Raw genomic sequence first — 12,838 nt, forward strand, 5'->3', positions numbered from 1 at the left:
CTTCGGTGGCCGACATGTCATTATGGCACCTCAGGTCATCATTCAAACTATTACTTACCACAGCTATAGTTATTTCTATATACAGGCATGGGAAATTTGGCCAAATGTTTACTCATGCTAGGAATATAACCTGGGAATTGCTTTTTGGAATAAATCCTTTGTATTGGCTTAAAAAATTGTAATTGGTCTCATTCTCCTAAAAGTAGAGGGAAAACATAATCAACTGAGTGTCTGAATATTGAAATACTGTCTATGTTTATAGACTGTATACATAAAATACTTGAGAAGTTTGAACCAACTTTACCAAAGCCATTCCATTCCACGCATAAAAATCAGTTCAAGTAAAAATCAGCTATTAATTGAAAAATAGCTTTTAGTATTTTTCTTTCACATTACATAGGCCTACCAACCTAATGATGGACTGAATTTACCATGACAGAATGTTCTATAGGCTCTACCTCACACCATACTCACAGTGACACCTAGACAACGGAATATATTCAGGAAGAAGCAGGGTATGCTAATTAAGGTACTGCTCAGAGGCGATTTTATTCAAGCAATGAAAATTGTGGATAACTCAGATAAGATAATTTCTTTTATTTTCTTAAGAAAGACTCAAAGTCTTATCATGGTCTCTATATTTGACAATAAAGATTGGCTGGCACATATGATATTGAAATTCCCTTTAAACATATTCCACAAATCTCCAAATAATCTTAACTTTATCCTGTTATTTCTGGTTTTCACTGAAATATAAAGCAAAAATTCATCCACAACCAAATAGTTCTGCTTGGAGGAATTGTCTTTGCTCTATCTTGGACCACGGAGGAATTTCAAAAGTCGATAAACTATAAATCTTCTTTAGCAAATATATCTTCTTTAGCATATATATCTTCTTTAGCAGATAACCAGCTTAAAGCACATTTTTAACTAGGACTCTATTGTACAATGGCAATAAGTTTAGGTGTAGCAATAAATACCATGACTAAAACGAAATGTATGCATGTGTTTTAACTGGCTGATCATACAAATAATTATTAAATATAAACACATATGCTTTTGTAGATTTGTTGGAGAGATTCGTTAATTGCTTAATGAAAGATGTCTTTCAGAAACTAATTCCTTCATTTAGTTCAACAGATTAAATTTTATATGAGAAGATATTAGCATGCATGCAATGAAGTGACAAGGACAACCAAAAAGCTTAAATGTTAATGGATAAAAGATAGCGTTCAGGTTAAAAAAAAAAAAAAAAAGACAACTGAAACAGTATAATTTTCATTTTGTGTGCTTCCATTTGCTCTCTGCAGACAAAAATGTCCTTTTTAATATTCATGCAAATATTGCAATATCAAGATTGTTTCTACATTTTTCTGAGTTGTAAATAAATTATAAAACTTTAAACAGTGTATGAATAATTCCAGATAGGGCAAGATGGTGCATTTTCTAATTTGCAGAGCTAGTTAGGACTTGACATTTGCAACCAAAGCAAATCACTTTTTGTGCTATAGTTTTAACTCATTATCTAATTTTATGGAGTTTCTAGATTTCTAGTTTGCAGAAAGCTTTAATATAAAAAAAGCTTCACCACCACAGAGTTAACGTGGACAATTTTTTTTTTTTTTTGTGAGAGAAAATTACCACTAATACCAACAGACCTGTGTCTTCATTCCCCTCAGTCCCCTTAAACTGCAGTTCAATCTGGTATAATCTTTTTTCCTCCCCCAGTAGGGTGCAGAGAGCCCTCTAGCTTCCAAGCCTGTTTCCTACTGAGGTACATATTGGCCAGCATACAGCTGCTCAGAACAACTATTTGCATCTACAATGGGGTCATCCCACCACGTTCTTTTCAGATCAATATGATTGGTACAAACAATAGTTTGATTTTGATTGCTCTATAGTACGCTTGGGTAGAGCCTCTGAATGCAAGTGAATTGCTTAGAAACAATGGGCTGGTTCATCATCCAAAGCGTCCCTTTTCAAACAGCTGCCTCTGCCACACTCACCCTGACAACGTCCAGAAAAACAGATGGTTTCAGCATTCATGGCCAGTTTAGCGAAAGCCCCTGAGTCAACCATTCAACGCATGTTTTTTAATCTATTTCATATTAAAGAGTATTTCTCTCCACTAAAATTTTCAAATATATTTAAATTCTCTTGCTGAACCTAAGTTGAATTAAAAAGGAAGAAGTAGGTACGTAGGAGGTGAGAATAAAATCCTTTTCTTAAGTCAGTACAGTCAAGATCTTTTGTTAAAACTGCCGTGTAGACCGTCGTGTATGTTATGTGCAGTAATTCTGCGACACAAAACGGTAGATTAATAATGCAGCTAAGATCTCCCAGTGTTGATCTCCTAGCTGCTGTTGTCTGTTTAAAGGCAGGACTTTAAGATTACTTTGAAAGCAATGCATTTTCCCCCTGGTTTTGTTTTACCACACACACACATACAAAATAGTTCTGAGAATTGCACTGAGAATTACGCAAGAAACCCTGTCATTCTTCTGCGTTAGTATCACTCATTTATAAAATATATGAAAATATATTTTGTATTCAGTTGGTTGCAGTGGCTGTGAAGACTCAGGTATTGATCCTAAATTCATTCAATTTTTGGTGCTTTAAAATAAATAATATCTATGTTTTATATGTGAGCTATCACCCCAATACTACTTTATCTCTTCATTTTTACAGTAAGAAATTTTTTCCCACTAGCCAGGAGAAATATCTTAAAATCTTAAATATCTTCAAAAATAAATGATTAGAAACAGGCTATTAAAGAATTTAAAATCAAGTTCTTTTCATTACCTAAGACATACAATTTTGGAAAAAGTACCTAACCCAATGCTATATATTTTTTCTAGATACCATTTGTTTATGTCATAACTCTCTAAGGACACAAAAGAGATTAAAAGGACATTTTGATGTACTCTTGTTACCAACTGCCTTCTGTGGAATGTATTTAGCCCCAATTTGCATTTACAAATCTACAACACTATATACCCTCACTTTACGAAAGATTTTATTCCTAAACTTTGAGTACAAAATAAGTTTATATAAATAATTGTTTTGTCATTGATTTTATTACAAATTCTTAGAAAATATCCAATTACTCAACTAATGTTATTTATCTGTAAAATGGAGATAATAATTTTATCTTTATCATTGAGTTATTAGTTGGATTAAATTAGATAGTTCCTTTAAAAGCACTACGACAGTACCTGGCTTATGATTCCTATTATTATCACCATCATCAGCATCATGGCCATTGCTAGAGAAATGTGAAGGAAATATACTGCAGAAGGAAGTATTCAGTTACCCAGCAGGCAAAGCTGAGCACTTGAAGGGGAAAAATTAAGGCCAAAGAAGCAGCACCTTCACAACTTCTGGATCTGTGCTTATCCCTTCTCACCAAAACTCCTCTTCTGGGGACTATGAGAGGTTTCTCAGACTTCTGAGCACAGCCCTTGCTACGGCAGTCCCTACTTCAACCTCCCCCACTTGATGCTGCCTAGTAAACACCTGCACTCCCTGAACTCACAAGGCTTCCACCCATTCTACATTCTACACCCGCTGAGGAGCTGAAGACTCCGGGTAAGGAACGAGAGAGGAGATGGAGTTTCTCAATGTCGACGTGCATATATCGTCACAGATGTTCCATCTTTAAACACAAACAAACAGGAAGTCCCCATTCCTCCAGACTCACACTTCTGTGACTGCACAGGATGACTCCCTCCCTTTCCTTTGAAGTATGATCTAGACTCCCCAGCTCTCCTTCCTGGCATCCAGTCCCGCCCTGGACCTCTGCATCAAGTGCTCTACTGAAGTTGTAATTATCCATTTGATTACCCCAAATCCCCTAACTGCCAAAGCCAACGAACACCTCAGCCCCTGTGGTATTTCATACCACTCATTCATTTTCCTGCCCCTGTGCTGGGCCTGGGGATTCAAAGAAGCATTAACTGAGATCCTCTGCTTCTCAGCACCCCTCCCACATTCTCTCCTTGCTTTCCTCCTGTCTTTTCAGTCACTCTCACAGATTTACTTTCCTCCACCACCCAGTAAAATGTTAGTGCTCTTCAGGGTTCTACTGTCTATGTTCTTAGTTTACCGATATTCATTATCTACCTATTCCTTAGGCAAAACCCTTACTAAGTTCCTCCTATACCCAGACTTTATCTATGCTCACGACTTCAACCAAATATGACCTCCAAACTGACATCCTACATTCATCTAGCAAATACTGTTAAGCACGTACTCTGTGCCAGAGACATAGCACTAGGCTCATTCACTTCCTGATAAATAAACCAGTCTCCATCTTCAGAGAGCTTTCTGTAGTAGTCTAGGAGAAAGAAAACAGTGTAGGTAATTACAATACTGAATGATGCACAGAGAAGGTTAACCTAACTTGCACTGAGGGTTTAGACTTTAAATCTTTAGCAGCAGGAGAGACACATCAAATTTGTGCTTTAGAAAGATCACTCTGGCTGTAATGTGGAAAATGGATTCGAAGGGGGCAGGGAGATGGGTAGGAGATGCTAACCTAGGTAAACAACGATGGAGACCTGGATTAAGGGAGAAGCATTGGGGACAGAAAGAAATAGATGGACTTCAGAGCAATCTATTAAAGCGATTTATAATACTTGTTAATTGAGCCCTGAATCTGGATATGTAAGAAACTCTTGGAAGCGGGGCAGAAAACATGGGGTCAGGTATGTTCACGTGGCTGTGTTTCCATGACCAAAGTGTATCACCCTGTTATAGACTGTATGATGGCCATTTGTAAGTCTGTCTCCTGCACCAGGGCAGTGCTTTTCCGTATTTTTCTACCTCCATACTCTCCATATATTCGATCACCTCCCATCATAATATCTCTTACTAAAGCAGTGTGGGTGGAAGTAAGAGAAGAGGGAGGAAGTTCAAAATCTCTAGGGGAATAGGCAGTAGGAGAACTGAAAATCCTCCACTGCATAGAAAGTTTCTTGACAGCAGGAGAACTATCTATCCTCTCAAATTTTGTTTACCTAAGACCTGGCACAGTATCTGGGACAAGACTGGGTCTTTAATGTTTCTTGAATGAATGAGTAGGTGAATAAAGGAATGCTAAAATGCTCCTAGGTGTTTAGCCATGCAGTCAGTCTTTAAGGATATCTCAGAAAAAAAGAGAAAAGAGCCAGCTCTCCTTTCAGTCTGACTTTCTGTGATTGATTTTCCCTTTTGTGGGTCTTTTGGGGCCGGGGTAGCTATGACAGAAGATATAGATATGAAAATGAGAGCAACGTTTTAGGTCCAGGGAGTTCTGGAGTTTCAGGGCTGAAAGGATCCTCCACCTTTTCTCACTTTATCTCATTCTGCAGATAAGGGAATTGAGATCTAAAAACTTGAAGTGACTTTCCCAGTCAGGCATGGCAGCCCAAAAGGATCTAGATCTACTGACCCGATTCCAATCATCTTTTTCTCTCCAAAAGTTTATAACTGAAACCTTTCCCAAGGTTTAAAACACGTAGATGTTGCAAATGATCCTAATCTAAGGGCATGTCTGAAGTCAAAGGAATGAATTTAACCACCTTTGCTTCCTAGGGAAAAATTAAGTAAAAAGATATTGGCTCCATCTGTTGGTTTAGTTTTATTTGTATGTTTCCCAACTCATTCCAAGTACATTAATAGCCTTAAGCAAATTTAGTACACTAGATATTATGCTTCATTTCTCCGCAGACAAATGATTCTCTAAACATTCAGTGTGGGCGCAAGAGAGGGAACAAAGTTCGTCTGGAGCATTGTCAAGGGGAAATGTAAGGAGTTCTGGGACAGCTGTTCAGTAGCTAATACTCAGTTGGGCTTGCTTCTCCCTCTATCCTGGCTTTTACATCCACTCCCCAAAGCCAACCTTAATTCCTAACTTTTGCTCTCCCTGTGGTCCCTCAATTTCTCTAGGACAAAACTGATTTCTATCCCAGGGCTTTATATCGCTGGCTGCCATTTAAACATCTCTGATGTTACCTGTGTGTCCCTATAGGTACCTCTTGCCCTGCCCCTGATGACATGCTAAGACATCATCCTTATGCCAACACTGGACTTTTCTGCTGTTTAACATCAACTTCCCATTAACTTCTCATCGCAGAGGTTCATTCCCCACCCCCCACCCCCGGTTCTGTCCTCATTGAGTCTCTCTGTATTCTAGATCCCCTGGTGGCTTCCTGTGACCATATTCTTAACTCTTTTCTTAAAATTTTTTAAAGTGATGTGTTCTCACTGTAGAACATTTATAAAATAAAGATGAGGAAAAGAAGAAAATAAATGTGTTCTGTCAACTTATCTTTCAGAGGTAACAGAGATAACCACTGTTGGCATTTGGGTATATCTTCTTTACAAACCCACACAACTCATACGTACATACAGAGAATTTTACTTGAAAAATGGCATCATACAACATCATAGATTAGTTTTTTTACTTAATAACATGGAATAAACATTTTTTTCTTGTCACTAAATATTCCTATACAACATATTTTTCACAAATGAATATCATTCGTTTTAGGGATAGACTATAATCTATGTTGACAACCCTTTGTTATTAGTCATTATTTAGATCATTTATTTTTCACTATTACAGTAAATGCTATAAGATATGGTATGAATACATATAGATGCAATAACCATATATATTAATAAATATTCAAGCACGTCTATGGTTACTTCCTGAGGATAAATTACTAGAATAAGAATTGCTTAGTCAAATGGTGTGCATGTTTTTAAGGCTTTTGATGCCCACGGAGAAGGTGTCTTTCAGAAAAACTGAAGCAGTATACACTACGACTGACACTAGGTAGCAGTGTTTATTGCTACCCAGATCCTGGTCTGAATAGTCTTTTCTTTCTTGCCTCAGAAACTAGGACACCCTACCTATTTACCATAGCACGTGTCTTCCCTAGCCTGTGAACTTGGGAGTGTTTCTTAACCTCTCTGATCTCCTACGTCTGCTAGCATGTGAAGGAAGACACCACCACACAGACACACAGTAAATTCACAATATAAGTTCCTTTCCTTCCTTCCATATGTCACATACCAGTCAATATGTAAATGATCATCACCACTCTGTTTTGTTATTTATCTTTTCATGTATATGTTGGTTCTAAAAAAACAACACCGGGATCTGCTTTCCAGACATGTCCTGTGATGAAAAGCCAGGCCACCTATAGAATTGGAAAGCAATATCACTCATTGCCAGCAGATGCCACTACCTGATCCACGATGTATACCAGAAAAAAATCTTTAGTGTGAGGTTCCAGGTCCCCTAAGCAAATCAGAGTTCTAGCTGGATCATGATTGGTACACAGCTGAGATTATGTAAAAATTATGTAAAGGAAGTTTACTTACAGGCAGGGCTACATACTTGGAAATATATTTTCATAACTAAACGTCATGTCCAACTTTCTGTTAAAATAGTGTGTTGGGTGTGTGTGTGTATGTATATGCATATGTGTATGTACATGTATATATCAAGATAAATTCTAAAGTTCCCTCAAGAGGTTTATATTAATTATGAGCTGTTCTCCAATGTATCTCTGCCACCCACAGAGTTCTAATGACTTTAAAATATGCTAGTAATGAGGAAAGACATATGGGATATTATGTAGAGCTGAGGTAGGTGGTAAGGGATACAGAATGGTATTCAAGGATAGAATATTTTTTTCCCCAATGTTCTCTATGTGAAATTACACACTACAGTATTTGAAGGAAAACTGCAAAACCTTATGTCTTTGTCTATATATGTAAGTCTATATATATATATATATATATATATATATATATATATATATACACACACACACACATTATATATCTGAAACTTTGACCCTATAGACAAACATTATATATTTACACACACACACACAGACACACACAATTATATATATATATATATATATATATATATATATATATATATATAATTTTGTTACCATTTCTCTTGCAATGTATGAAGAAAGGAAGATCTGAGAAGTTTCTATACTTTAATGGTGCCTATCAATATCTTCTTATTGAATATCTTCATTTAGGTTTTCTAGTCAGGGATTATGACAGCTTTGGTAAATTCACTATGCATATACTACTCCCATTATATGTTAAAAGGGTGAGCAGAAATTTGAGAGAACCCCCCCTTCCCATACATACACAGAATTAACAATCTGGAAAAGTTAAGAGTGTACAAAAAGTAAAGGTCAAATATGAACTTCTAAGGTCATCCAGTGTTTGAAATGTTATTTTCCACTGCAGATTTAAAGAGGAGACTTTTTCTTAGAATGTACCAGAATTCAATGGTTCTTTTTAAATGGCTAACACTTTTTAAAAAATGAAGATGATGGACTCAGATTTGGAAAGTCTGACGGGAATTTCTCATGAAAATTTTATAACAATTTTTCAAAACAAAAACAATGCCAAAAACTATCTTTGGCTGTTCCTGATTTCAATCTACTGATAGTCTACAAAATATTTGTTTTGCTTTGTTTAAATAGGAAGCATTATACAAACATTTAGCATTGCATCAGCTCCCATTGCTTTGCAAACATACCTGGTTCCTCTCCATATATTTGCCAAGTACACACAAAATTTCTTTGAAATTGAAACATGTAATCCTGTCACACCAAAGATTAACATTCACTTTGAGGAAAAGTAACCCGCACCCTACAGAGAATGAATCAGACCTTACCTTTTTTTAAAAAAGATTTATTATTCACTTGAGAGAGAGAGAGTGCAAGCAGAGGGAGGGGCACAGGGAGAGGGAGGGAATCCTCAAGCTGACGCCCCATTGAGCACGGAGAGCCTGAAGCAGGGGCTCAATCCCAGGACCTTGAGATCATGACCTGAGCCAAAATCAAAAGTCGGACGCTTAACCGACTGAGCCATCCAGGTACCCCTGAATCAGACCCTTCAGGCTGCCTTTTGCTCATTCATCCTAAAGGAATGAATATGTGCCAGGACAATGGAGGGGCCCTGTAACGGCAAAAGAGACAAGATCCCTCCTCTCATGAAGCTTACATTCTAGTTGTTGCAAATAGACAAGAATAAGTATACAAACACATGAGCCAGAAAGTTCCAGGTCATGATAAATTTATAAAGAAAATGAAATGGGTACATTTGACAAAATGAGAGGCTAGCTTTCAGAGACGGTGGTTAAGTAAAAGCCTTTCTGGGGAGATGACATTTGAGCTGTGCCGTAGATGACAGTCTCAAACCCATCATGGGAATGTGGGGGCAGAGCTGTAGTCAAAAGGGCAGGAGTGCAAAGGGGAAACAACTTGGCACGTCAAGGAACAAGGAGGCCAGTGTGGCTGGTGCCCGTGCAGGTGGGGGAGGTTAGGGCAGAAAGTGGGAGGAGCTTCTGCCGGGCCGTCACCCCAGCCAGAACGTGCACTCTCTTCTGACAGGAGCAGGAGACCATGGAGGGTCTGAGGCAGAGGGGTAGCACACTGATTGAGTTTTTATTTTATTTTTTATTTTTTTTATTTTTATTTTTTATTTTTTTTATTTTTTATTTTATTTTTTATTTTTTATTTTTATTTATTTTTATTTTTAAAGATTTTATTTATTTATTTGACAGAGATGGAGACAGCCAGCGAGAGAGGGAACACAAGCAGGGGGAGTGGGAGAGGAAGAAGCAGGCTCACAGCGGAGGAGCCTGATGTGGGGCTCGATCCCATATCGCCGGGATCACGCCCTGAGCCAAAGGCAGACGCTTAACCGCTGTGCCACCCAGGCACCCCTGATTGAGTTTTTAAATGCCTGCCCAAAAAGTGCAGATCTCTTTTTTAGTATTGGAATATTTGTGCATACTTGATGGTTTATGTTGATCAATCTAATTTTTGAGATATGCAAGGTCTCTGTATCTGAGAATGTCTTGGCCCCGGAGCTGGGATTGCCCTGACAGTAACTGGAAGTGCTCAAATAGACAATCTGATATGTTGAATTTAAAATGATGTTTAAATGCTCAACATACCTTCCCTTATGGGCTAGGGTTGAGGCAGACGGGGGCGGGGGGGACTTGAAGGCTAGAAGCTGGTCTAGCACAAGTGAGAGAGGACAGCAGGCTGAGGATGTGGGCGGGTAAAGCCCGCCGGCAGGCATGAGCCCTGGAATCTCAAGGCCAGCCATTTAGCAAGGCTGAAGCATGGCAGGAAGAAGGCACGGCAAGAGCATGCATCTGTTAGCGTTGGTGGGGATGGAGGTGCGGATGTAAATGCCTCCTTCACCACAGACAGCTGTCTAACCCTAGCTATGAAAAGGAGTGATGTAATCAGGTTAGAGAAGGAATGAGCTCTCTGAGGAGAAGTGTGAAGAAAGGAGGGCAGGGTTCTGAGGCCAAGTCCGGGCAAGCCCTGTACTTCTGTAGAGAACAAGAGTAAAGGGTTATGAGAGCAGCGTCAGAGATGAGGTTTTAAGGAGACTGGGAAGTGGGAAAACCCACTGGCTTTAATGATCACAAGATCCGCCAGCAACATAAGGGAATTGTGGTGAGGCCAGAGGGGGAAATATCTCCCCCAAATCCCATGATGAGTTCACTGCAGAGCTGAGATTTCGGCTTAGGGTCACTTTTCCCTGATAGCAGGCGGACTGCGGGTGTGTGCCTGCATGTGTGTGTGCACGTGTCTGCGTGTTTTCACAGAGAAGATAGTTTTTCACTGGGGTAGGGAGAAGACAGCCAGTCCTTCAAGATTCTATGTAAGTGCTTCACACGAGTAGAAAAAGAACATTCCACTTCCTCCGTTTTATTTGTAACATCATTTCATTTGCCTCTGTTCCCTGTATCCTCTCCCATAGCCGTTTTCTTCTTCTACTGCCTGGTTTCTTTTCCTCTTACAGGGGGCTGACACATTTTTCTTTTCTCTGTAAAGAGCTGGATAGTGAATCATTCAAGCATTGTGGGTCAAATGTCAAAATTAATTATATAGGTACTTATATAACAAGAGGGGGACAAAATTTCCTCATATTTCTCATTGATAAAATTTAAAATATAATAATAGTAATAGAGTACTTTTTTTATAGTGTAGGTCTATTAATAAAAGTAATGGAATTCTTCTGAGAGGGTTAACATTTCACTTACTTGAAGTTCAAAGTGAATGTTCTCAATCATCAAATCAGTTGCAAATATTCACCTGTAAAAACCATTCCTAGGTCGCACCCTATACAAAAAGAGGCACAGGGGTTGGGCTGGACTTGGACCACAGTTTGCTGGCCTCTGCTTTGAGGAGGCACGTCATTCGCCTACCTTGTATGCTTCATACCTGGTGGGTTTGCTGCAGGCAACAAGGAAAGTAGAGTTTGATTTCCATAGTGTGGCAGTGGTCATTCCATGTCTCACTTTTCACTCCTTTCCTCATCTCCCCTCCCCCGGGTCCTTAATGGGAAGCACTCTTTCCTAGTCTATGATGGGGGTCAAATGGGCAATTTGGGTTTTATGTCCAATGGAATGATTTTAGAGCCTCAGAAAAGCCCTGTCCTTCAAAAAATGAAACTGGCCGATGTGTGAAGTTTCTTTAATGGGGGTAGGGGGGTGGACATCTTTTAATTTCACAATTAGACACAAATCTTAATATGCAAATACACCGGAGAAAGAGAATACACTGATCTGAGATCCTTCACACTAAGGTCCAACCATTTTTTAGCACAGGGTTTGTGTTGGAAGAATTTATAGGAGCTAGGATAGGATGAAGAACTGTCAAGGAGTGGAGAAAAGGAAGGGGCAGAAAGGGGACCTGTCAGTTTTGCAAACACAGGTCTGGCAAACACAGGTTCAGAATCTGCTCTGTGCTAAATACTGAGGGAAGAGAAATGCTGCAGCCACGCTCCTTGGAATCTGCTTCAGTACAGCCTCAGCCTCATAAAATTGAGCTTGGAAGGAACCTTAGGGATCATGAAATCCACACCCTTACTTCATAAATGAGAAAACTCAGATATAGAGAGGTTGATGCTCATTTTCTTTGTAACTTTAGATGCGCTGTTTCATTGTATGTTTCACAGTTCTAGAGAAAATGTGGCCTGACAGAACTTCTGGGGAAAAAAAGGTACAGTTTCTAGGAACTTTCAACTTCACTTTGTGCTTACCCAGGCAGTTGAAAGATTCATGGGCTAAGAAACACATCTCTGAGTCAGAGATGTGGTGGGGATTTCCAGCACTTATCATGGAGACAGGCCAGGTCTCCAGTTGACTCACTTGCAAAATGCTGACAAGCCTGAGTCTCCGAAGTGAGTTCATTTTGTAGAGTCCCACGGTGTGAGCTCAAGCACTGGCCAAACAAGAGCCAAGGCCTTCCCCATCAGAACACCTACAGAGTAAAATAAATGTGCGTGTAGGAATCTGCTGAATTTCAGCTCCACGCTCTGTGGGGGTGGCCTTGCGCAATTCATCTGGGCTCCTATACTGTTTCCTCTGAGCCAGGCAGCGCAAGAATACCTGCTTCACAACACTGTGGTTAGGATGAGTGAGACTGTGGGCTCACAGAGGCTAACACAGAGTCTGGCACATAATAGATACAAAAATAAGACAGGATTACTCAATGCACGATGTCTTTACTCTTTTATAAACAGATTGATATTCATGAGCTCAACTTTCTATTAGTTGGAAAAGGATGGAGAGAGGGAAAGTTCAGGAAGTACTTAAGACTAAATGGCAGTACTCTCTTAGTATAGCTTTTCCAAGGTCATGGATTTGCAATGCTCTGACCTGCAATGCCCATTTCTTGCTTTCTACCCCTCGGTTTCGTTGATCCTACAGGCAGAGGACACCCCAAAACCTTCCCGAACACTCGCAGGCAGTGTTATAGGCGCTAGGATAGGATGAAGAACTGGC

At 39.3% G+C, this 12,838-nt stretch overlaps 1 protein-coding gene across 4 annotated transcripts in view; it reads right to left on the reverse strand.

The window, feature by feature from the left end:
* The window catches only part of LOC113268059 (cytochrome P450 7B1), a 168,400-nt gene that overhangs the window by 133,509 nt on the left and 22,053 nt on the right, over window positions 1-12,838 (reverse strand). The window lies entirely within an intron of this gene.

The sequence above is a fragment of the Ursus arctos genome, unplaced genomic scaffold (assembly GCF_023065955.2).
Source record: "Ursus arctos isolate Adak ecotype North America unplaced genomic scaffold, UrsArc2.0 scaffold_6, whole genome shotgun sequence".
NCBI lineage: Eukaryota > Metazoa > Chordata > Mammalia > Carnivora > Ursidae > Ursus > Ursus arctos.